The following is a 20434-nucleotide window of genomic DNA, read 5'->3' as shown; positions in this document are numbered from 1 at the left end:
GATGACACGTCCGAGTTGTACCCAGACTCTCGCCCATAGCAAGCTGGGATAGGCTCCAGCAGAACTGTTTTTTATTAGCAGTGAAATTGCAATTATCAGGGACAGCGACAGCGTCATACGCTTCAAATGGAACTAATACTAATACGAAATACTTTTTTTTATTGATTTGTCCCTCGGAGGGCTACTGAGTATTTCATGCTTGTTTTCTTATCATTTCACAGGATTGTGTTTTTTATAAAAATCAGTGTTGTGGTCTTAATGCTTAGAGGGATAATCAAGAATGATGGGCTGTCAGGGCTTCAGCTGCAGTTTAAACTTAGTTTTAAGACCTCTCGCCTTGATGATTCCCTGTGACATTGTTTGGCCTTTGACAGCTGTGTCATTCATTTCCTTTTCCTGTCATGTGTGTTTTGTGTGTTCACTTTTACACCAAAGAGGACAGACAATCCTTGATCTACAGTTTTCTGTCGTAAATAATCCACATGTTGATCTCTGCGTCAGTGTTTTACTGTTAACACTGGATTTTGCTCAGATTACTTGCAGCTTGCCTGGCCAAAGTTAACTTGTGCTGTGACATAAATAAGCCATCAGATATGTTGGAAATGTGGGGAATCACTCCATGACACACTTCGTCAATCATCTGGATATTGCCCCATTTTTTGTCGGTTTGTAGGGATTTAAATTGTTTTGCATTGCCCCAAATAATGGAATGATAATGATGCTCTGCCAGGGATATAGAGGGAAAAGAGAAAGAAAGTGGTCATGGTTGAGAGAGTACATTTCCTGGGGTCAGGGGTCTGGGGATTAGCAGATGTCAGGAGGAAAGCTGGGAGGATGGGGTGATGCAGGAGAGAGATATGGGGCATGTAAAAGTTGGAATATGATAGTGGTCTCAGGCTGGGTTCTAAACCTAACCCCGGGCCACGGTGAGTTCCTTTAAGCCCTGCAGGAATTTCAAGCTTTTTATCTGTTCCGTTTTTAACTAAAAGTGTTCTGATATGTTCGGCTTCTTTCTCTCTAACCGGTTGTTTTCTCTTTTTCATGCATGCTTCCGGCAATCGTTTTGTCTTCTGCTGAATATTTCTCAACAATGGCCGTGCCTCCCATAGGTGAGTAAAAAAATTATTCAATTTCTTGTAAATTTCAAGCACAAAACTTGAAAAAAATAAAAATAAAACTTAAGATGATGATCAAAAGGCTTAGAAAAGCGATCAGTTCATTTAGAACTAATTCTCTTTAACAGGACTCTCAACATATGCTTTCACGCCCTCAAATTATGCACTTATACGGACCCTACTCAATCCTCCCTGGCTGAGAAGTTAATATTGGTTCTGAGGGCCCGTCTGTGTGTGTTTAAGACCAGCTGGGATCTTGCCGAGTGCAGAAGGAGAGAGCAAGCGGGATTCTGAGGAGAAAATAAAATCTAGAAAATCAGCGTAATTGGCTCAAATTAAAACGCCACATGAGAAATTGGAGAGGGAGGTTTTCTGGAACGATGCACTTGTGCATCGCTGTTTGTGTTTGAGTGGGAGGACGGTGCCATAGGATGCTAGCAACATCCATCCTCGACAACAGATGGGCACGCTGAACGAGGAGCAGCCGAGGAGTTTGATGAACCCCACTGAGGCCTTGTGTTGAGATGTGAAAGAGGCCCCACCTTCTCTACATGTAGCTCCGTCGGGGGGGGGGGGGGTATACAGGCCTTGGGAGCGTTGTTAAGCTTTCATCTACAGCCATCCTCCCACCCATGACAGCTGGTTCAGCCCATATCTGTGGTCCCAGAGAGGCCAAGGGCAGGGTCACCAGCCCTTTATTTAGCTGTAAAACATAAATCACTTCTGCAGGGGAAAACCCTCTTACACTATTTCCTTTTAAGCATTTATTCATAACACAGAATTTGCCGGTAGTAGATGTTCCCTTTCCATACAATAATTTTGAGTTTGGGCATGCTCTTACGTTTCCTTGATTATATTTTCTTTGCTGTTCAAATGTGTTTAGTTTGGAATGCTTCCACTTATGCTCCCTGACAGCATCGTTTCACTCCCACTTTCTGCAGGGAGGCAAATAGAGGTCTTCTCTGTCTCTGGCACACATTGAGCATCACACTCCTTCACTGTCTGCGTCTCTTCTCTTGTTGTCGTCTACCCAGCCTCACTGTCAGTTACTGTCAGGGGAGAGGGAGGCGATCCAGACACACTATCGTGACCGCAGTCCAAATCGCAATGAGGGAAGCCTCTACGACAGGGACCTTCCCTTCTAGTGTATCTCAAACCATCATGGCATGTTGTGCCGGGTATGTGGTTCTTGTCACCAGGCTTCATTGGAGGGATTAAGAAGTGTCTCAGTCCTTTACAGATTCTGCCCTGATGGGGTCTCCTCTATGTTCAGACAGTATATACCGGTAGTTGTTTTCAGCTTTTTATTGACGCCTCATAATCCAAAGGAGTGTCTGGGCTAATCAGGCGTTTGGGTTGTATGCAAAGGAACGGTTGGGGTTGGTTAAAGGCCATGCAGGTCGCCAGCCGAATTGTCTCAACATAGGGGTGTCTGATTAGCGGGGTGCTTGAACGTCGGGGTGCCTCAGCAATGTCGTTATCCATGTACTGGCAGTTGGTAAGAAGGCAGCAACGTGCTGGTGGAGTCGATTAGATGTTTCTTCTTCAGCAGAGTTCAGATTCAAACCACAGTGAAAGCCGAGCTCAGGATGTATTTAATTGCTGCCAGTTTCAAGTACGCAGGTCGACCCTTAAATTGACTATATAGTGGAAAGAATCCCAACACAGAGTTACCCCACAGGGCACAACAACTCTGAGCAAAGCAAATAACAACAATTCAAACCGGTCTAGTAGTCCGCTCACGTACAATGGAAACGGGACTTTATGTACGCTGGTCCTTTTTTACATCCCTCCAGAGTGAGCGAGAAACGGAAAGAGGAAATAAGCACCCATAAACTTGGCATGTTTCATCTGCTGTGGTGTGACTTTAGTAGGGGGGGGGTGAACAACTTCAACACCCCACTACCTCAATGAAGCCATATCCGTGTCCGCCAGCTGGGAGCCTCGACGCCTAAACCTCTGAAATGTTTAACCCTTTGGATGTGGAACATTTCCATTTTCCTTATATAATTAGAATAGAGTCTTGGCAACAATGTTCAGTGTATTAAAAGTAGTCAAGGAGGATTTCTGTGTATATTTTACATGATATTTGAAAACTAGAAGTCCCAAGTCTTATCGAGGGCGTTTGTGTGGAGATCTTGAACCGGAGCCTTGGACATTCGGGACGTTTACTTACTTTTTATTACCCTTTGTTCATGATACTGTGAACTCCTTAATGCTTAAAGTTTGCTTCTTAGACTTAGCTGTGGTAACTTTTAGAGTAGCTTTATATTCCTGGATTAAAGTCACCGGTGTTTCCTCTGGCTTTGGGTCTTCATTCCATTTTGACTGGCTGGATCAGGATGGCCGGAGAGGGTATAAGAGAGAGCTTTAATCTCCCTATCCAAGCTGCGGCGAAGCTCTGCACTGGCTGCTTTCTAACTCTATCAGGACCAGACAGAAGTCTTTGAATCGAGACCTGAGGACGACTTGTGCGTCACTGTTGGCTTATATCCTCTTCCTTCACTGCCTGACAGCCACAGGCTGAGTAATGAGACAAGCTCAGACACACAATGTCGGGTGTAACATTCCTAAAATCGCTGTCAGAGCCGGGGGGGTAATTGTTTATTTGAATATTCTAGTGAAAGACAGCTTCCCCGGCGTTAGAGCCTCGGAAAACACATTTACAATGAGTGAGAGTAATTCTGTATTAAAATGAGCTGAAGTTCAGGACTACATTCAGAATCCTGTAGTTCATGGGGTCACACACACACACAAACACACACGTTCCTGTTTGTGTGTTTTCTCTCTTACCGAAAGGGAAATGCAATCATACCTCACCAATTTATTTAACCTCATCCTCACACTGACTTCCACATTTTGTTCACAAATTCCAACCTGCAGTCTGAATGAGCAAAGTAGAGTAAATAAACACTGCAGACCTCCAGCTGCCACGTTGCTGTAAGATCTCCTCTTTTGCCCTGATGGCCGCATCCACATGGGGCATCAGTGTCTGGCAGTGAACGCATCAGAGAATGTTTACCTATCAAGCAGTCTGTGCCGAGTGAGATATTTTTTATTTGGCCCTGGGCTCTCATTCCGCTAATAGATAGGGCTTCACACTTGATGAATTGTCAAAAAAGAAAGTGCCACATTCCTCCTCTGATGGCACTCTGAGACTGTTAATGCTTTTCCTTGCCTTCGTCCCGTAATGAGTGGAAAGAAGGGAGCACAATTACAAGCGGAGGCCATCAGGTTTCATCTCCGTTACACATTTCAACCGCTGAGTGTTATTATCGTTCATTAGTTTAGGGCCAGATATGTGCACGGCTAATGAGAAAGCGCAGCAACCAAGAACCCCGATGTACCGGAAAGACCACAATTAATTCATGATGACACATTGCCTCATAATGCCTTGAAAAGGATGAGCAATCATCTGTTTCTTTTTTTTTCTTTTTCATTTAAAGAAACATCTCAGTAAAACCTAATTTCCACCATGAAGTCCAGTTCAGTCCTGTTCAATTCATGGCCATTTTTCTTTTTTTTTAGGTTTTGATGATTAAACGTTGAGGAAGGTGCCAACCCTTCATTCCGTCTTGTTGCCAACCTTGGCTTCTGCTGACCACACAGATCTGATAGCCTTTTCTGTCGCATATCGCTGATTGCTTAATAAGCACAATCTGAGTCGTCTCCTTATTTGCACTTATTTCCAAACCCTTTGTGTGCTCTTCAGGAATCCTTCTGCCTGCAGCCTCTTAAACACGGACTATTCCGTCGGCATCGAGCATCCACATAGTTACAGTGAATACGAACACGGCAGAATAAAATACTAGCATTATACTGTACTGTCACTCCGGAGGTAATGGCTCCAGCAGGTAATACATTTTGCAGCTTCTCAATAATTATACATTTTCCCTCTGTTCTTTCTGAACTGGTAGGAAATGTGAAAATGGTTAACCCAAGTAGCCCCGGTAACAACCCTGCCTGAAAAACTACAGCCCCCTGCGGCAATGCAAATCAAATTTAGGCTTTAAGTTACATTTGTTGTGGCTGAGTGCAGTTTCCAAGTGTGCTGTGCCGAAAGCACTTTGTTGGAAACACGGTATAAATTGCATTGTGGTCTGTGTTTGTTTAGACAGCAACTTTCAGAAGGACTTGCGCCTGGTACAGGACTGTTGAAAGAAAGCTCTGTGTGTTTGTTGGCAATGAGGAGGTCCGCCGGCACTGCTGTTTAAGTACACATGGTGTTACTGGGGTACTCTAGCAGGGGTGGGAGTAAAGCCGCTCCGCCCCCGATTAGCATGGGGGGCAGACAGAGAGGTTAGCCGGGTGTTTCTGATGGTACAGGATGGGGCTAGGCTTTTGTTTTGTTTGTCACGGAAACATAGAAGAAGAGAGAGAGAGACATAGGAAACGTGCACAGATGTTTTAGCAGCCGCAGAGCAGCAATTTTCTCCGCCACATTTGCTCCCATTCCTCTGGGGGTGGGGTTCACGTTTACAGTGTGAGGTGTAAACAGGGAATTTCTTCCATCGGTGTGAAACTCAGAGGCGATCACCTCCATCTCCATGCCAGTGACTCACCACTACGTGTAGTCTCCCAGGCCTGAACTCACCAAGGTCTAATTATCGCACAGGCGCAAGCAGTAATTTCAGCGAGCGTGAAAACTCAACCCGTGGCGACCTGGCTTGTGTACGCGGAGCTGCTCAAATTACGTGGTGCTGTGGCAGGCAGCCATCGTAATCTCCCCTCCTTTATTCATCCACTTGCCGTGCCCATCATCCTCACTCTGCTTAATACAATTTACCACACAGTTAAGGCCGATCAGTCTTTATTTTGGTTTCTGCGGCTTTGCTGCCTTTTTATTTGGAGCTGTCATTCTTTCATGGCTCTTTTGTTGTTCTTGTTGTTTTTTTGTTTGTTTATGATCTTAAAGATGCTTGAAGAGCTTTTCCAGTTGTATTCCTTTTTATTTGCCTCAATGATAATGGCCTCTGCGAATTGAGTTATCTTATTCTTGATCACTCATACTGTAAATTGTGGCAAATATTTATTCAGTGTTATCACATGACATTTTCGTGATTTTCTTTTTTTTTTAACTACTGTATACTGACTGTGGGGCTAAGTATTTCCAGGCTTATGGCACATACTTTATCAAATAAAATACCACAAATACCTAAACGTCCAGTGAGGCTTTTCTTCTCTCATACAGAAACATAAAACAAGTCCAAATAAGTATGTTTCTTCTAATAAATGGAGTGACTGTTCATTCCCCCTGAGACAACAGTATTTAGTAATGTCACCTGGGGCAAACAAGGAGGGGGTCAGAAGCCATTGGGTGAAAATGGAGCCATCTAACCTTCCTCATCCTTCATCCTGATGTCTGGCTTTAAGGTAGAAAGGAGGAAGCCAGATTGGATAAGATGACAGTTGGAGTATGGGGGAGACTCAGACCAGACTTTCTGCGTTGATGGATAGAGAGTGTTTAAAGGGCAGTTGATGCTTTTGTAGTTGCAGAGCAGCGGAATAAAAGAAGGAAGACTGAATGAAAAGATGCATCACTAGGGAAAAGGTGTTAGTCTGAGTCCAGGACCAGTAAAAGGGTGGGAGGGGTAAAAGCGGGGTGTAAAGGTGGAGATCTGGTAAAGAAGGAATTAATGCCGGCTGCCAGATGGAGTATATTCCAGAAAATGTTGCATAAACAGGCTGAGTCTAAAGAGAAATGGGTCTATCTTATCCCGGACTGTCAAAGTGCCATTTGGTGGGTCGTGGGTGTTAGAAGGATTATGGGTTTTGCCAAGCAGACCAGGGTTAAGATGAATGGTTGTCCTTTTGGATCCAAGACGGCCATTATCATTCCCACATGGTGCCGCCAGATAAAGCCCCCAAAGCCTTTTTGATTCACGTGGGCTTGTTGTCCGTCTCATTTTTCTTTTGTTTCTTTTGTCTTCCCAGTAAATGCTATATTTTATGCCTCCTCCTGCTGCAGAGTGAAGCTCTGCTTGTTTCTTCTGAATATAGCATGTCCCAGTGATTGCTCTCAGAGGCAAATAAGACAACATTCTGGTAATGTCAAAATACCATGCAAGTCAGATCAAAGTTGTTCTCTCTTCATAATTACTTTTTTATCTTGAGAAATACAAGTGAAATAAGCAACAGTGTTACACTGCAGTGCACCAAAGCTTTTTACTTGGTTTTCTCCAGCAAAGTCTGCCATTTTGAAATATAGTTTCATCTTTCATTTACCCAGCCGCATAATAATTTGTTTAAATTAATAATACAACTTCTGATTATATTTCAGTGAATATTGGACCAAAATTGCTAACTAATTTTATAACAGTAAAAAGAAAAGACTAATCTCAGACATTTATTTAAAAAAAGTTAACTGGGAGATTTAAAATCAAACATTCATCTTACTGACATGCGTATCATGTTTTGTTAGTGTACACATGTTGAATCTAAAATAATGATCTATCTCAATGCATGTTCAGGCTGACAGTCGGTGATGCACTTTGCTTTGGCCCCTGTGTCCTTACCCTGCCCTCCTCCTCGGTGCCGCCCATGTTTGCTCAGCGGTGGACACAGGCCTCAGCTAAGAGCATCTCGGGTGCAATGATTAAGTATTAATTCAGGCGTGTGATCGATTTCCCGCCAGCTGCTGAAAAACAAGCGAACACAGAGGACAATGTTCAAATCCAAACCCAGATTCATTTTCAACAGGATTTTATTTTATTTTATTACGTTTCTGTACTCTACACCAAAAAAAATGTATTTTGTTTTGTCACTGTGTTTGCTTTTCACTCTCCAGACATGGGCCTCAGACACTTGTGTGAAATCTTACCAAACCTTATTTCTTCACACTATTATTTTGTCATCCATTCCTCCAAGGCGAGCTTTCGAGCGCTCCTTTGATGACCGGTTTCGATTGTAGGTTGAGGGGTTTTCATTGGCTATATTTCATAGAGTAGTACACAGAGACACATCCCTGTTCCTTTGTTTCTACCCCCACAGATCGCTTGATCTCTGACCCCCGTTCTGAAAAGATTGACACTCGTGCCACTCAGTCAGGGAAGCTGCCTCCCCACCCCACCTCTAGCCCTGCAGGCCACCAATTAAGTTGAATGTCAGTTACCCCCCCCCCCCCCCCCCCCCCTTTTTTTTTTCCCTTTTGATGGTACTCCACTACATGGAAGCCATATTGGTCCTGTCTATTTGTCTTCATGAGGGTCTATCACAGAGATGGCAACCCCAGTGGGGGCCTCCACATCTGTGGTCATGTCTCACTCACCGCCTCTAACTATCCCAGAGAGGTCCATGCATATTTTCATCAACCCCTACCTTGAGAAGGACTGTACGATGGAAACCCATTCCCTTGATTCTTGTTTTCAGCATGGTAATGAAGAAAGCCATTGCTATCCTGGATGCACAGAGGGGGCCCTGGTGCACTGGGGCGTGTATCAGGCCTCTGCAGTACAGTATATTTCCCTGCAATTGCATGGTGTGACGCGGGACGGAAATTGTGGGCAGAGACCAGTTAATGGGCCTGTCAACAAAGCCTTGTTTTGAGTTTACAGTTTTTAGCACCATTTTCCTGGTGTGGGCGTGCATTTATGAACACGTGACCGCCCGCGTGCGCAAGCAGCTGCGCGACGTATACAGTTCCATCATCACTCAAGTCCAATGGACGTTGGCGGCAGTGAAATTAGTCCGTCTCTCCCTCAGTGGCGGACTGTCAGTATACTGAGATGAAGGGACGGTGAGCGCCGTGGTCCCAAGACACATTTAGTAGAAGCCCATTTTGTGGCACTTAATGTGTGACATCGACTGTCAGAAACACAATGACCTACAAACAGCCAGACGCCCCCATCAGACGGGGATGGCGAAGGAAAGCCACAGTGGATCATGAAGAGGAAACCAGGCCAGGATTGGCGCTCTGTGTTGTTTTTGGTTGTTTTCTTTGATGCCATCTGGAAAACTTGCACTTCTTGAAGCCAACTATTTGATTGCCGAACACAGTGGGACGGTAAGGGTTGTTTTTGTGTGAGGTTTCAGTCATTTTCTTGAGCAAGGGCAGACTCAGTCCCTTCCTTTAGGTTTTATAGTATGTGTGTTAACAAATAGCCAGCGACCGACTCCCGGAGTTTCATTTTGTGATGATTCTAAGAAAAAGCTTTGGATAAACATCAAATATGGCTTGTGTTGCTACATCCTTCGGTTTCAGAGAGGCAATTCTAGCCATTATGCATCTCCACACTTTGTGGAAGATTTTTCCACTCTTTTGATTTAGTGTGTACAGAACCAGACAAGGTTAGTAGAAGCAGTTGGCGATGCACACAATGTTGTCACTTTATAATATTCCTCATGCACTCCCTGAAGCATCTCTTTAATGTCTGTCAACTAAAAGTGTGAGGTTTCAGTCCCTTATTTTATCACCCATTTTCCACTCCTCTGTTTCTCCATGTACCAGATTACATACAACCTCCTTCCCCTTAAGCTACTCTGATTGTTTCACTATGAATTATGTTACAATGGCCTTCATTATTAATACAGCCTGCTTTTGTATTGTTGTGCTTTTGCTCACCACATGGTCGGCCTGACATTCATACGAGTCTTAGACTGACACCTAACCGCTGTCCACCTAACTGTAGGAGGACACAGTTAACGGATAACTCAGGTCCTATCCTCTTGTTGCTCTTGCAGAGGAGTGTCTTCGCTATAGATTGTGGGTTGGTTTCTTTGGTTTTTGGTGGATGTCAGTGAGTTTTGGTCAAGTCAGAGTTATGTGTTTGAACAGGTGCTCCCGCCGTGTAGCATTCCATACCTCCAGGTTGTAATGTGTTGGTGGTACGTGTGCAGAAGGAGTCCTGATGAAGACAAATGGCTCATTAGCTATCACCAAATCACCGCTGATGATTAGTGAATACAACCATGATGCTTATGGCCCTTCCAGACACCCAGTGGCTCGGGCAGCTCAACCCCAGGGGGGGCCTAAAGGTCCGCTAGGACAGTTATCAGAGACTTACACATGACCAAACTCCCTGCAACACCAGAGGCAACGATTGGCCACCACTTAGAGCAGGTATGGGCAAACCCAGGCCCGGGGGCCATATGCGGCCCGTTGGCCTTTTTAATCCGGCCCGCCAAACTTGTCCAAATTATATAATTAAATAAAATTGTATTATAATTAAAGCTCATTCATTTGACCTTTTCCCTGTAATGCTACCTGTAAAAGGCCAAATCCTTTAATGCAATAGCTTTCCTGTGTCATTTATATTAGCTCACACAAATACTCCATCCATCTGTTCTTGGTCCGGCCCCTCTGTCAAATTTTAGAACCTATTGTGGCCCGCGAGTCAAAATGTTTGCCCACCCCTGACTTAGAGTCACTGCCAATGTGTCACGTCAGACCCGGACATTGCTGAAGGAGGGTCTGGTGAATCTAAAGATGCAGGATGTGTTGTGACAAAGATATAGAGGGAGAGAAGGAGTCTCACCTCACAGCCTCCTCTTCTGTCAAAATGTTTATTGTTGATGAAACCTGAATGAAAATGTGATATGGATGGATACATTTTTGTAGATAAATGGAGAATAAATGAGCTATAAATTCTACTTTTGTTGCTGAATTTGGGTTACGTGTTGAGGCATATTTTGTATATATGGGAACTGCACTATACGCTGACGTTATATTAAAAAGGTCTGCAATAGAATAACCATTTACGTAAATGTACAAATACGTTAAAAGTTTATGTTTATATAATTTCTGCCATCGTATTATTTGTTTGACTTTTAAACAACCGAACTGTGAGCCAGTGAGCACAACAACGGATACGGCATCAGATTAATTGGGGCTGGGAACCGTGTGCATATGTTTGTTTTATAGACGCTTTTCTTCTGCAACAAAGACCTTGTCTTGCCAGCCTTGATGCACATGCGTGCGCCAGTATAGGGGCAATGTGTGTGACTGGCCTGTGTGTCACGGCTGTTGAGGCCCTGTCGAACCTCCAGGGAGTTTCCTTCAACCAGTTCATTTCATCCTCCTGCTGTTGCTGCCCTGTGGGACGCAGAGGCGCGCAGAGCCCACAGATTGAGCCTCCCTTGCTTGGCGTCGGCCCATTCCTCCAACAACGCTAATTACTTCTCAAATAGTAATAGATGAGGCCTTGTTAGCAGCTCTCAGTCCACTGGAATAGTCAGAAACGTGCATCAGAGGGGCCACTGATCAGTCTGAGCTCCCTCCTTCAAAGGCTGGACTTCACACGGAGCTGCAGAGCCGAGGCGCTAATTACGCTTGCAGTTCCACACTGCTGCCCTGTGCGCTGCCTGTACAGTACAGACAGCTTTTGTCGCATCACCAGACATGCCTTGTCTCAAATCCAGGCCAAATCACGCAAGCATGTGAAATCTACAATTCACTGATCAAATTAGCTCAATGTCTATTTTTGACTCTTTGCAAACCAGCTGTTAAAGGTCCCATATTATACTCTTTTTGCAGAAGATAATGCAGTTCCCAGATACTTATATGAAATATCTGTGAGAGTATTTAGTCAAAATAGCAAACAGATGCTGCAGGACCGCGCCCCTCTTTTCTGTCTCTAACAGCTCTGCCTCTGAAAACAAAACTAAGAAACTAATGAATGTGGATGCACATCTTTTGCACGTTTTCGTACTGTGACGTCACAGTAAGTAAGATTTCTTCCAGAAGCGTTTCTGTACTTTATTACAGAACGACAAATCTAGACGAAGGATTGTCTGGATGGTTTATTTTGCTGTTTTTGGGTTGATAATGACCCGAACTCACCATAATAGTGTAGAAACATGGGAAAGGTGAGCTTTTTATAATATGTCCTCTTTAATGTGGTGACATTGCAGAAGTCGTTTCTGTCATGCTGACAGTTTTTACCTCAACTTTGGAAAGTCCTGCTTACAAAAGGTTGAGACAAAGAAATATTATGTCATTACAGTTCTTTGAGAGAGAAAAAATGCTGACATCTCAGATTCAAGTTTGCCATTAGTGCTCCTCCTAACGAAATTACCCAAATTAATGCCAGAGTTTAATTAAACTTCAACAATGCATGGCTTTTTTCTGTGCTCAATATTAGAAATTACATTTTTTGTACTGCAGAAATCCAATTAAAAGGCCTTGCCTTTGTGTTCACTTGGATGTGTCATCACTTTCACCAATGCGGGTTAGTACCTCTACTTCAATTCATGCGGGTTGCTTTATCTGACGAGTCTAGGGCCAGTTGTGCGTCACAATGAAGACACTCTGCTGTATTGCTTTGTTAAGCCTATGTGCATATTAGATATTGACTCGTATGCACCTCCATCAGAATCCTTATTGGTTCAAAATTGTGATTAGTCACTCTTCATTGCTTAGGTGATTGATTCTACTGAATTCCATTCGACTTCAATATCATTGGCACCTGATTTGCTTGCTGTAGTCAAGGGAAAGGAGATTCGACACTGCTGTAATTGTGGTGTGGTTTACAGTGGGCCTGTTTGCCTGTATCGATCCGCTGTGAGAAATAATAATAAAATGAAAGTAAAGCTATGCAGGGACGGAAGCGGCAGCAAGTGAGCGTGGCTTGTTACTGATGGAATGATGTATTGATCGCGTCTCACGGGGTGCTGCGGACCAACCAATTCTAATGGGCGAGAGAGGTGAATCTCCTGGGTTGCCAGGGTCTCTCAGACAAGAGGCAATGAAAGAGAAATTAACTCAAGGAACGGGGATAGATGGAGTGACGGATGCATGGATAAATAAGATTAAATATATGCCAGAATTGTGCAGAAAATACTTTTGCAAAGGTGGCATAGAATACAAATCTTGCTAATGTGTCCAGGAATGCATTATTGGAGTAAAACCTATTAATAAACCTTCAACTCTTGACCTCTATTATAGTGGAGAGTGAAACATGTACTCATAGAAATGGGAATGGAAGTGCCATTTTGCCCTACATCCTGTCTGCAGGCGATAAACAGGTCCCTGCTTTTTGGATTGGTTTTAAATGATTAAAAGTCTGTCAGACAGAGGAATGTGTTCTGTCAAGGATAAGATGAATTACTCATGAGTAAAGAATAAACCCCTGTCGAACAGGTACCCAGTTTCAGATAATGAGGGGAAAATAAAGCTGAAAAGAGACTAATGGTGGGAGACGTAAAGTATCATCTGTCTGGACTGTCCAGCAGCAGCTATCGAGAAAGCCTCTCTCCTTTCCCCTCGAGTGCATGAAGCCTGGCCTCGCCTAAACTAATTGATAGCCTGTACATTAATTTGAGTCCAACATGAGTGGCTGCTATTAATGAAGTTGGAATCTGCTATAGCCTGACAATGAAGTGTGGGCTCGCGGGAAAGAGATCTACAGCTTGAGGCGTTGTCGAGAGACGGAAGCTGGAGTGGCGTGGAGTAGAGCAACCGTTACATTTCAAGAAGGCATTTGCTGTGAACTCGGAATCCATTTTCGCAGTAAATTACTTCTACAAACTGGTCGAGGACTCAGAGTGTGGCACCGAAAGCAAAGTTTTCCTCCTCAGATGCCTTGAAAAGCTTCATAGTGGAGAGCGATGAAGTGGGCAAGAAGCGCGTTGATGCTTGATCGGCTCAGATTGATCAATGTGCGTGCTTGGACAGGCCATTTGCTTTTACCCCCCTGTAATCACTGGCATTAAAAGCAAACACGTTTACACTGTGCTGTCAGCCGTGAAGCGATTATGGTAATCAGCAGACGAATTTGACAAGGCAACTTTAAAATGCTTCATTTTTATTTTCTTCAAATGAATTCATCAACTTCAATCGTCTGAGTCCGAAAGGGAAGAGCGCCTTCAATTATCTGCGTTAATATGGCTTTTTTTCACTGGCCGTGGGTGTTCAAATTATAATTTGACAAAGCATGTGGTTATTTTAGCATGAACCCCCCCCACACTAACACAATACTGATGTAAAACACGCAACAATTAACCGGGGGGATGAGACTCCTGCGGAGAATGCTAAGTGCAGGCTGTCAGGTGGCATGGCGAGGTCAGGGGTGCCTTTCCTCGATGTAACGACTCCGCTCTCTAAACAGAGGCGCTGTGCCCCATCTCCTCTTATCTCCCCCCCCCCTCTCCCCTCCTGCCTTTATATTTAATTCAGCAGTCTGCGTAGTAGGAAAGCAGTGTGTGTGGGTTACCTCTTAAAGGCTGGACCATCCCTTGTTTAATAGTAGCTGCAAAAAAAAAACGGTTCGCCCTTTTAGATAAACCAGCTTCAATGGACCCATTAATGTGAGACACATCTTACAAGGAGTAGCCATTTTAAGTATCAGCATGAATTCTTTATTTCTTTATTTGTTTACAGCGTGGGGCAGGGGTGCAGAGGTCCGTGCTGAAATGGCTGCAGAGGAAGCAGTCATGCATGAGTGGAGCGCCTAACTCTTCATTTAAAGACTGCTCCTTGGAGGAGGAGGATGCTTTCTTGTGGCTTGTTATGCTTCCCCCACACACAGACATGCTGCATAAAAAAATAGCCCTCCATTTCCGCGATCATGGATTCAGTTATTCATGACTTAAGGCAGGAAAATGAAAGATGGTGGGGAAAAAAATACTTTGCTGTTTGTCTCTGTCTCTCCCTGACTCTTGACTGAATTGCTTTTTAGTTCTTGACTTTTATTGAGGAAGAGCATCTCCTGTATCAGCAACATCAATTGTAAATAGAGGAAAGTGGCTATAATGATGTATAATATTCAATAGTGCTGAAGCAATTTGAAAATGATTAGCTAATCTATAATAATCAAATGGTCTAAACCAGTGTCGCAAATACACAGAAGCTTCTTGTGCATTTGTGTGTCTCTAATTGTTGTTATTTTCCAGCCTTGCAGCATGTCTGGCTCGTGCTTTGGCGTCTTAACAGTGATCCTTGCCATCAAAGAGTCCAGAGTGATGCAGCACATGAATGTAGAAGTAGCTCCTTTTACAGCTGCGGTGCAGCAGAGGCTTGCACAGCACGGCAGCTGCAATCGCTGCCTCTCTGTTCTGCTGTTTTATGTGTCTGTGTGAGATGGAGGCGTTTGAAGACAGGGATAAGGCTGCTGCTGTGACGCTGTCTGCTGCTGCGTCGGTCTTCGGCTGCAGACATTTGAAGACAAGAAATCTAGCTCTGAGATGTGCCAGGCAGAAACTGGAGAAAAGGCATAACCTTTGGTGAGGGAGAGGGAAATTGTCTTCCATCATCTCACATTGAAATGCATTAGAAGATACGCAGCATGTACCGGTACTTCACATTTTGCAGTACATTATTTTACAGGGACTCTGTTTTAATATGGTGCAATACATGATCATTATTATGAAGGTAGAGAAAGGTAGAGGAGGTAGTCAATTTAAACTCTAGATTGAAGCTTCCCCTGCCATCATCCACATGTATCGGCTTGCTAGTGAGTGTCCAGCAGGGGGCAGACCACCATCCATGCAGAAACAATCTTGTGGAGCTGTTATCTCTGTGTGTAGCTCTAACGAATGAAACTACACATGCTAACTGGGTTTTTCAGGGTCCACAGTCTCACAATCATGCTCTTTTATTACCCAGGGGGCATTGCGTCTGGTTGTTCCTGTTCTGTTTGTGTATGTGTCTATACCATACATATACTGTGTGTGTGTCAACTCTTCTGGGAGCGTAGTCCTTGTGAACAATCAGGGATTCCAGTGAAGGCAAGAAAAAGAATTCAAGTGGTGCCTGCTTCCACACTAAATGTCCAGCTCAGCGGCACGGCCCGTTCTAATGGCTCCCCAACGTCCTGCTTTCTGGGATTAGACGCGGCGATTTCAAATGTCATTGTATCACTTTGACCTTTCAAGGACCTGGAATTAATCATCAAATAAAAACGTTCCTTCTGCCTTAAATGGCAGGAATAGTCACCTTTGATCCAAGCATCAGATGAAATTGTCTTCAGAATTTAAGTGATTTTAGGATTCGTATAAAGGTTATGTTTGCTGGAACGGGTTTGTCAGTAGAACTGGCAGATCCTCTTGGATGAGAGGGAAAATCCACTTCAAACTAGTTCTAAGTGCAGTTGACTTAAAACAACACAGAGATCTATTTGTGGCTTGGTTCAAGTAATGAAAGCTCCTCAATTGTCCTGAATTGTACTAACGTGTAAAATAAGTACAATGAAATAATGTCGTAGTAATTACAGGGATTTCCCTGAAAGAAAAGCTCCCCTTAAACTGAAAATTAATTATATAATTCTTCATTCATTGTGGGACACGCGGTTGTCCAGATGTACTGGATTGAAGAATAACGGAAATACACGTGTTTGATTGTCCACTGACTAAAATGCATGTTATTATCATTGTGATTGAAATTCATCTGGTAGAATCATTGGAATATGTTCTGTAAAATTTGCATCAAATTACTCTTGGAAAATTAATACAATTTAGAAATTGCCCTTTTGAAATTCCTTAGACTAATAGATCTTCTCCATTACTAGACTCCAAGTGACTACTAGAGTCGTGCACAAACATTCAGTATCGAATACTCATGAGTTCCATGCAGCAGCCCGTCATGCCTGCTCCACCCTCATCCCATCCCGCCTGCCTTTAGAAGTTCTGGTTCGCCGGTCCCAGCCTTTGAATTATTAGCTAATTGCCAGGTGAAATTAGTATTGATTGTGTTTGGTTGAGCAGCCAGCAGGAATAGTTGAACATAACTGTTCACAGACTGGTCTCTGCTACTGGATATGAAGGCTGGCGACTGCGAAGATAAAGGGCTCTGCATGGTTGCAAGCAACTGGACATCCTAGCTCAAAACACACAGACAGCAGACGCATAAACAACAGTGTATGTATTTGTCTATTTATTTATTAGTCTGTTTGTTGCATTGAATCTGCTGTGGTATCGGTGCACTGCGACTGTCTTGTCCTTGCTATGTAGGTCATCAGTGCCCGCCAACGATATCTTATCCCATCTGCAGTGCAGTCAATACTGTTGACAGAACTCCAAATAGATTCAGATTAGAAGTTGCCTCATTAACTTTGTTCCGTGCGTTGCGTAAATGATTAACCTTACATCGTCATCCTGCAGAGATGCATTGGACATACGCACCATCAGCACAGTATGAAAGTGTTCGGTTTAATCCGCTTTTTTGAAGTGGTGCCTCAGGAGGATGGGATACATCAGAAGGAAAAAGAAAAGGGGAGTTGAAAAGAAAGGAAGGCTGAGGGGCAGAAGAACAAGAATGGTTTAGACACAGTGCTCTGCCCCGATCCTGATCCTGATCCTGGCAGTCAGTTGTGTGTTTCACATTGTTTTTCTATTTGCATGATAATACAAGCATGAATTGACTCGCCCACACCCTCTGGCACAAACACCATATTTACAAACTGACAAATTCAGCAGGCCAGATTACCTGAGTGACCACACTGGATTTTTACTCCATGGCCTGAAATGAATGCAATTCCTCCCTATTAGCACACAGGTTACATAATCATGGTGTCCAGGAGCATCCAGGAGGTGGTAAGACGATTACAGATGAGATGAACACAATTCCCTCTATTACTAAATGAATACAAATTGGATTTTTAAACCGGGCTGCCACAGATACTCAAAAAGCTACCATGATTGTTAATGTTAGAATTTCTACCTCATGTATTGTGAGTCTGCATCGTGTTTTTAGTGTCTCTGATCTGAGCAATGGGTTAGGATCAGTCAGGTATTAGTACTGCTGGTGCATTGCTGTGCTGTGTGGGGAAACTGGTTTCCACACAAACTGACGGCCTCTGCAGTACAGATGGTTGAAATTGTAATTTGCGTGTGTGTGTGTGTGTGCGTGTGCGATAGGTGAGCCTAATGTAGCAGTGATTTGCTGAGCAGGCAGCAGCGCTGCTACAATTTATTCCTAGTATTTAGATGTTATGTGCAGCATTCAATCAGGCCTCAGCAGACGCACATAAAACAGATAGCGCACATTCAGGATGATAGTGGCTGCACGGAGAGGAATGTTCCGTTTCGCATTCTGACTAAATGGTGAATAGCGTCTCCCCCCTCAATCATGAGCCGCTCGCACATAACACATATACATGGGCGGGGCTGTTGTAAAAGTCATCTCTGTACCCAGTTTAATTTTTGCTCTTCCTCTAGGCTTAAGATCTGAACAGTGATCAATAAATCTCTAGAAATGTTCCTGCATCTAGGTTCCGTGTGATTTAACCGCCCCCCCCCCCCACACACACACACACACACACACACACACACACACCACATCTGCTGCCTGCGTTCTGCTTTTGCCACACTGATAGACATCATCCTTCCTCTCCGAGAGGCTGGTCCAGAACCTCTGGATGATTCCTGCTATGGAAAATGTGTTACCTGTGATGTGTTACCTACAGAGGAGGAAATAAATGCCCTTAGGTGTGAAGATTCTTCCTTTCAGGCATTATTGATTGAAGGAGAGATGATCTGAGGGAGGCCATTAAGAGGATTGAGGAGGGGTGAACACGCAAGAAATGGCAGCGATCAACATCTCTAATCGAAAAGCCACATACGACGCTCGCTGTAGGATTGGCCTCACATGCGGCGCTCGCCGGAAGACATAGGATTAGTTTGGAATTTACAACAGTTGTGGAAGATCAATTGTGTTTGTTCAGACGTGCTCTTTTTCTGCCACCGTATTGAGCGGCAGCTTCTGCATCTGCACCAAATGCACACATGCCTGCCGATGGGTGGGGCTCTGTCGCAATCAGCACGGCGTCACATTAACGACGCACAAGCTCACACAGGACGCTCAGTGTTTAGGATGTGTGCCATTATCTTCTTGGTCCAGGCATGTAGCTCTTTGCTACATAGGGAGAGTGAGTGCAGCAAACAGGGCTGTCTGCCCCCCCCCCCCCCCGCCGTCTGTGCTGCAGCACATTGTGGAGAACACACGCACTTGGGGCTCATCAGACCAATCCAGATAAAGGCTGCGCAACTCCAGCTGAGAGTTTAATTAAAACGGAGCTGCCATCACAGAGTGACACCTTTTTCACAAGCTCCTAATGGCCCTCAGTCGAGTCCAACTGCCAATCCAATTATACACCAAAACAATAAAGTTGATATGGAAACGCTACAGCGAATAGGACGGCATGAACGGAAAGAGGGTGAAGCTATTAAAGATTATGTGAAGATTTGCGCAGTGGACTGGGTAACAGGGCTGCAGGGGGTTTCATTTCCACCAGATATTCCACAGCCGGCTGTACAAGCGACTCCCCTCCTGTCTGTGTGTGTGTGCTGGTCTCTGAGGAAATGCTGCAGCTTGGACACAGTTCAGCAGCATCCTGGGGATTATGTTTCCCTGTGGAAGGTCACCGCCGCAATGCCATTAGGACAGAGCTTACACAGGTGTGCAGAAAAGTGTGCACACAATCAGCACAAACGGCATTTCATTTTTATTTCCCAGATTCATCAGATTTCCTAACACTGTGAATCCTCTTGTGTGACACCTGCTGCACTTGAACAGGCACACGAACAGAGGGGGGGGGGTATGCATATTAGCTATAATAACACTGCAGGAAAGAGCAGAGATGCTGAGGATGCAAAATAATGAGATATGAAAACATGATCTCAAAGGAGGAAGAAAAAAGTATGGTGAGGAAAGAAAGAACCGAATGTTTGGTTTTTGGTTGTCGAATGTTTTGGATAGCCAAGTGAGTTTATCTTAAATTTGCTATTGTGAGACCTGCAGGTTGCCACTGACATAATAAATACAAGGTTATAGTCTGTATTAATGTCCAGCTGCACCGCTCTCATAACCAAATAGCTGACTTAATGAGAGACTTGTGTAAATAATACATTAAATAAAGCTGGCTCAATAGACTGGTGCATTCAGGGACCACTGGACACATTTTCCGTAGGTAAATGTAGCAGGATGAAATCTCCAATTTGTCGACATAATTTTATTGAGGGTAAAGGAATTATATCATATTGATGTGCTCCAAATACAACATGCTAACTACAACTGTTCTGCATTGCACTCTTAATCATAAAGCCCCAGCAGCTTCCAGACATTATATCTTTCATTTATAGATGAGACACGGGGGGGGGGGGGGGGGAGCAGGAGACTAAGAGAGGAGACGCTACAGGTACCTGTTGGCCTGAATGCACAACGTCCTCCCCAGCCCTTATTTGCCGACGCAGCAACGGATCCACCTTCTCCACCATGACACCTCTCTGCGTCCGTCAGTGGCGTCCGTGCTGGAATTGGCAGGAAATCAATCCCGTCCTCATATACAAGTCACCCCCCCCCCCCCCACCTCCCTCTTCTTGTCTCCTCCTCCTTCCTGCACACTTCACTCCCCCCCCCCCCCCCCCCCTTCCGTCTGTAAAAGTGTCCA

Source organism: Brachionichthys hirsutus, chromosome 11 (genome assembly GCF_040956055.1).
Source record: "Brachionichthys hirsutus isolate HB-005 chromosome 11, CSIRO-AGI_Bhir_v1, whole genome shotgun sequence".
Classification (NCBI taxonomy): Eukaryota; Metazoa; Chordata; class Actinopteri; order Lophiiformes; family Brachionichthyidae; genus Brachionichthys; species Brachionichthys hirsutus.
The sequence above is the reverse complement of the archived record's forward strand: the minus strand, read 5'-3'. Positions refer to the sequence as shown.